Source organism: Saccopteryx leptura, chromosome 1, assembly GCF_036850995.1.
Source record: "Saccopteryx leptura isolate mSacLep1 chromosome 1, mSacLep1_pri_phased_curated, whole genome shotgun sequence".
Classification (NCBI taxonomy): Eukaryota; Metazoa; Chordata; class Mammalia; order Chiroptera; family Emballonuridae; genus Saccopteryx; species Saccopteryx leptura.
Genome location: NC_089503.1, coordinates 212,491,483 through 212,498,210, shown reverse-complemented (window position 1 = coordinate 212,498,210; position 6,728 = coordinate 212,491,483). Strand labels below are relative to the sequence as shown.

Sequence of the window (6,728 nt, the reverse complement as noted above, 5' to 3'; positions counted from 1 at the left end):
ACCTTTCTGAATCCTTTATCTTTGTGTGTATGATAATTGTACTAATTCCCTAGTGAAAAAAGCATTGTAGATTTAAAGAAAGAAGGGATGTCTTGTTTGCTTCTCTAAGATGCTCATGCCATCCCTAGGAAGTCAACTGTCAAAGGAGACAGTGATTCACTTGAACATTTGCCACTCTAATCTGGGATTGCATCTTCATTTTGATAATTTTTATGTCATTGTTATTGTGATATAAAAAAAAAATTTATCACCAAATTTTTCTGAAGATATTTTGAACAAATTAACATTGCCAGCAACATTATATAAAAATCCTCTTTCAGGGCATTCTCTCTAACATTGGAAACTACTTTATCTTCTTTTTTGTGTGTGACAGAGACAGAGAGAGACCAAGAGAGGGACAGATAGGAACAGACAGGAAGGGAGAGAGATGAGAAGCATCAATTCCTTGTTGCAGCACCTTAGTTGTTCATTGATTGCTTTCTCATATGTGCCTTGACCAGGGAGCTCCAACAGATCAAGTGACCCCTTGATTAAGCCAGCAACCTTGTGCTCAAGCTGGTGAGCCTTGCTCAAACTAGGTGAATCAACACTCAAGCTGGAAACCTTGGGGTTTTGAAACTGGGTCCTCCGCTTCCCAGTCCGACGCTCTATCCACTGCGCCAGCACCTGGTCAGGCTCTATCTTCTTTTAACTGTCAATTTAATAAGGTTTTGTGCTTTTAAATGTATATCTTTGATTACTTGTGAACTTAAATGTGATTTAACATGTTTATTTCTTGTTTTGAGAATTTCTTGCTTAGCTGTTTCTGATTTATCTTGGGGGATTTTTATCACTTAGTGTAGGTTCTTTAAGGTTATTTTAAGTGGAGATGATATTTAGAAGCCAGTAAGTCAAATCATTTTCATTCTCAAAAACTTCTATTACCTTTTCATACTCCAGAGCTCCAGTTAGATACACCTGGAGAATGTAGAAACACATATTTACCATATTTTTCACTCCATAAGATGCACCTGACCATAAGACACACCTAGGGTTTTAAGGAGGAAAATAAGAAAAAAAATATTCTGAACCAAATGGTGTGTTAAAATATTTAATAAAATATACCACAATAATATTTCAACAATGTAAACTCAACAGCAGTATTAACAACCGTTAGAACTGTTATTAACAAATGAGAAGAGACTTTAATGTTCAAATACTCTTCTAGTTGTCCGGGAACCCGCAGCAGCTAAAAATAATGAACATTCACTCCATAGATGCATGGGCATTTTCCCTTCCACTTTTGGGCAAAACAAGTGCATCTTATGGAGCAAAAAATACAGCATTCCATGGGCTTTGGAGAGAATTTCCACCTTCTTCCTTCACATGAGAGCTAACCAGGAGGCTTGCTGCTGTAGCAGGGGAGGATATGACAAAGAGAATGGAAGCACCTTCCCCTCTGGGACAAGAGCAATGTAGAAAGAGGGTATAGAGCAGTAAAGGAAGAAGAAGATCATCCTAAGGGGTCTGTCTTTACTCCAGACCCTCAGGGATTCACTTCCCAGGGGAGGAAAGCTGTTGTCTTCAGAAATAGACAGGTAGGCAACACATATCATTAGACCAGAAATGTGCTTATATAACAGATATAGGAAGCGGTGGTAAGCCCCTTTACCTACAAATACTCTCACCTTCATAAGTCATTTACCTTTTGTTCTCCCTGCCATCTCTCCCTTCTCTGATCTCATGACCTCAGAGGTGATGAGTCCTCAGATAGAGCTTGGGGAGTGGTTGGGCTGATTGGTCCTTGGACTAGTGATGGCTGAGTGTGATTGGGTCCCATTTAGTAGTGTGAGCATAATAGGCTGGCATCTTTCATGAGAGTCCCTGACTCTGGCCATTTGCTCCTGGTTTATAAACCCCTGTCCAAGTACCTTTCTGTTTCCTCAGTAGGCATATAGGCACCTCTGTGTCCCTTGTTTGACATGCATAGGACAGTGGAAACCAGAGATACTATCTGAGCATCTCTCTCACCATCTAATATCAATTCTGAGCCACCACAGTACCATGATGGAAGTAACCACATGTTACTTCTAGTATATAGCAAGCCGCTTACCATGTGGTCTACTCCTTAACTTTTTAGATGTTTTAAATCTGCTCCTCAAAACTATACTTTCAGGGATCATTTCTATAGTTTGTTTGTTGTATCTGCTTCTCAAGAAGTAGACTTGATGGATGTGAGGATAGGGTGGTAGACAGTGACTGACAATTCACAGTCTTCTCCACTATGTCTTCTTTGCCATTCCCACAACTCCTTGGGCCACAAGGAGTGCACATATCCTTTCTCTACAGAGATTTTCCTTCTACTGTCAAGGACTGTAAGACCCATGGCTGAGTATTTAGGTGACGTTCCCCTAATTGGAAATGGGAATTAGCAAGGGCAAATATAACATCTCCATTACATAACTAAGGGTAAAAACTACATCCATCATGTTTATAACAAATATTATTCTAAAAATGTCTTTTCATTTTCATCAATGTTATTGTGAACAAAAATGTTTTATTTTTATGTAGAAAAATAGATATTTATAATTTTAACAAAACGTATCTTGTATGTTTGTGAAGTTCTCTATTCATATATCAAAGAATGTTTATATATATCATGTATAGCATTTTATATTACTTTTGCTATAAACTTTTTAGTATATCTAAAATTTATTTTGACATATGGCATGAACTAAAAATCAAACATTATAATTTTCAAAGTAATCATTTATTACCCACAATCATTCAATGAATAGTCCTCCATTCTCTAATAGTTGTTAGCTTTATCACAAAATAATTATGAATAATGGCGTTATTTATTTTTTAATTCATCTGTTGCTCTTTTACCAGTATTATATGTTTGTATTTTAAATTTTTCTAATACTAAGCTCTCCTTTTTTCTTAGACTTTTAGGCTTATTTATTCTTTCGAATGGTTATTGTGTCAAAGTCTAAATAAATCTAGTTAAGATTTGATTAATTAGAATTACATTAAACCAAAACATTAATTTGGAATGAATTTTATTTCTTTGAAATATTGTTTGACATAAAAAAATACTGTATACATTGCTCTCTATGTGTTCAAAATAATTTTAAAGTTTTTCATTTCTCATATGCTGTGCAGTTATTATAATGGTTGATCCTAAATATTTTGTACTTTTGTCGACATTTTATTATGACTTACTATTTGATTTTAATTGCTTATAGCTGATAAAAAGCTGTTGATACATTTAAATATCAAGAAAGTCAAACTGTGAATGCCACTTGTTGGTAGCAAAAGTCCTAAGGATAATAGTTGTAATAGCACTTTAAATCATATAAGCCAGCAAATGAAAGCATGTTCAACAAAGTCATTAAGGCAAATACCCACTCAAAGCAGACATAAGAGCCCTATAATACCTCCAGTAACTGTTATCTCTAAAGAACGTTGTATTCATTGTGCTTAGTTTAACTCAAAATGCTTTTAAGAGTAAGCTCCCTTGTGCTGAGTTTATGAAATGCGGAGGTAAGAGTCCTCGGGGAGCGTATTGCAGGCTGTTATAAGAGACACATATCATTTTAAACTAAACCTGCAGCATCTGTTTCAGGCTCCTATTACAAATGATGAAACTGACAATAACTTACACTTGCCCCATAAAAAGGAAAGGTGGTGATTAAGAAGAATCTGTGATCTTTATTCAAGGCAAACTACACCTGCTGGGTTTTCTCTTCTGCCTGAGTGTCTGGAAGAAAGGCTCCCTGTTCCCAGCACAAGGGGGAGGGGACTGTCCTGCCCTTTGAGGTATCTGACTCAGTGTCCATGTTTTTCCTTCCGTGCATCTTAAACCAGGTCATTTTCTTTTTCATCCTAAACTAGATAAACTCTTTAATATAAACATTTACTATGAATAGGGTTTAAAAATGTAGCTCCAGTCATAACCCACATATGGCATATGGGCTGTATGAGAGATTTCAACCTCTTGAGGAACGATATCAAAGCCATTCTAATATGCTGCCCCTGCTCACCACCTACATGCTTTTCTCTGAGTCCAGGGTTTTGCATTTAGGTCAGTTTCAATGGTAGCAGTGGGGCAAAACCTTTGCTATCCCTTGAAATCATCTTAGGAGTTAAAAATTACATGAATGCCTGGGTGCCTGAAGTTCTGACATAGTTTTCTAGGAGGCAGTTGTAATGCCAGGTCTTTTTAAGAGAGCGAAGCTGGAAAACCATTGTATGTATAGTATCTCCCTGACCAACTGAATTCACTCTTGTTGCTCATTGGAGCTATTTTAAGATTTTTATCTTTCAACTAATGTACTACTTTTGACCCACTATTTTTTTTCAAGTGAGAGAAAGAGAGACAGAGAGACAGACTTCCACATGCACTCCAAGCAGGATCCACCTAGCAAGCCACTTATGGGGCAATGCTCTGCTCATTTAGGGCTGTTGCTCAGCAACTGAGCTATTTTTAGCACTTGAGGCCAGAGATTCAGAGCCATCTTCAACACCCGGGGCCAACTCACTTGAACCAATTGAGCCATGGCTACAGGATGGGAAGAGAAAGAGAGAGAAGGGGAGGGGAAGGGTGGAGAAGCAGATAGTCACTTCTCCTGTGTGCCCTGACCAGGAATCAAACCCAGGACATCCACATGCTGGGCTGGTGCTCTACCACTGAGCCAACCAGCCAAGGCCTCAACCTACTATCGTTTCTCCTTCTTCACACTCACTACAGCCTTCCAAGTTATAAATCTTGTGACATCAGATACATTTATTTACCTGCTCATGGACTGCACTAGACCTAGTTACCTGAATAACAGCTATATGGCAAGCTTATTGACTGTAAAGCTTTTATTATTTACAAAGGGTTTAGTAAACTCAAATTGCAGTAGGAAATCAATTTCAGGTCTATTTAAGATTTTCATTTACAAAACACTTAGGATTGCAAATTCTAGGTGAATACAGCCAGAAACGTGGCTAAGAAGAAAGCATGTAAACTATTTTGCAAAGATCCCAACTGGCTGCAAAGGAAACCAAACCAAGCACAGTGTGAGGACTCACTGGCAAGTTGGTTCATTGAGTCTGCTTTAATTGCCATTAATATAAATCATTCCTTGGTGCCTTGAGTGAAAGAGTCCAAAAACAGATTATATGCTCACATATTCCTTATTTATATGTTATCTCTGTCATTTATTCACTTATCAAATATGCATTGCTTGTCTTGTATACATAAGGCCCATTTGTAGCCACTTGCTTATACATGCATGAATAAGGTATCCCATAGATGCTTGACATTTGTCAGAGAATGTGTGTGGTGTTTGTATGTTTGCTTCTAACAGGGAATGTAAAGTTGGGTAGAAGATATCTAATATAAAACGTATAACAGAATGTGTTGGGAGTAATAATAATGTATGGATGTTTTAAGAAGCATATCTAATATTGTATTACATTATATTTTTAAATGTAAAAAATTTTTTAGCCTGACCTGTGGTGGCGCAGTGGATAAAGCGTTGACCTGGAAATGCTGAGGTCGCTGGTTCGAAACACTGGGCTTGCCTGGTCAAGGCACATATGGGAGTTGATGCTTCCAGCTCCTCCCCACCTTCTCTCTGTCTCTCTCTCCTCTCTCTCTCCCTCTCTGTCTCTCTCTCTCCCTTTGTCTCTCCTCTCTAAAAAAATGAATTAAAAAAATTTAAAAAAAAATTTTTTTATAATAAATTCAACAAAATCTTCATGGCATTGATATAAGGTTATAAGTATCAAAATACCAGGAAATATTTTAGTAATGCAAGATAAATTATATTCATTTGTTTAATGTGATATAAACAACATAGAAATATGGAGTAGCAATAGAGTACATCCACTGGGAAACTCAGCAGAGACTCCAACTGAGATGACATGACAAACTCACCTTAGCCAATCTGGCCCATATTGTTAAATATGTTTCATACACTGCTACAATATCATACAAGGGTTGTACTCTAGGTGTTTTTCCAAGTACAACTTGGAATTTCTTGTTGTCCAATACTTACCTGAAGCTCAGTGGAGGGAGGTAGCATTTATAGTTGCTGGATTAAAATTTAATATCATATTTTTTTAACTCATGCCCAACTCCTAGTAAATTTTGTAGACCTTTACTCTAGTGTAGGGGTAGTCAAACCTTTTTATACCTACCACCCACTTTTGTATCTTTGTTAGTAGCAAAATTTTCTAACTGCCCACCGGTTCCACAGTAAGGGTGATTTATAAAGTAGGGAAGTAACTTTACTTTATAAAATTTATAAAGCAGAGTTACAGCAAGTTAAAGCACATAATAATAATTACTTACCAAGTACTTTATGTCAGATTTTCACTAAGTTTGGCAGAATAAATCTTTATAAAACAACTTACTCTAGTTAAATCTATCTTTTTATTTATACTTTGGTTGCTCTGCTACTTCCCACCATGAAAGCTGGAATGCCCACTTGTGGATGGTAGGGACCAGGTTGACCACCACTGCTCTAGATGCTATAAAATCTATCCGTTGATTAAAACAGAGGCACAAACACCCCATCTCTTCCAGCCTTCGTGTCAGGCATCATACCACTGGTCAACGTACAAAAACATATGAAACAACCTTAGGAAACCTATTGCCATATTTATCATAAGGACAGCATTTAATATATTGCAATGTGTCTACTTCTTGGGACTCACATGAACAAATTCTCTCTCATCTCAATATCAAGACAAGC

The 6,728-nt window shown here is 37.1% G+C and overlaps 1 pseudogene; it reads left to right on the top strand.

Annotated features, from left to right (window-relative positions):
* The first annotated feature begins 2,139 nt into the window (after window positions 1-2,139).
* Window positions 2,140-2,246, top strand: LOC136390127 (small nucleolar RNA U3; annotated as a pseudogene).
* Window positions 2,247-6,728: the final 4,482 nt, after the last annotated feature.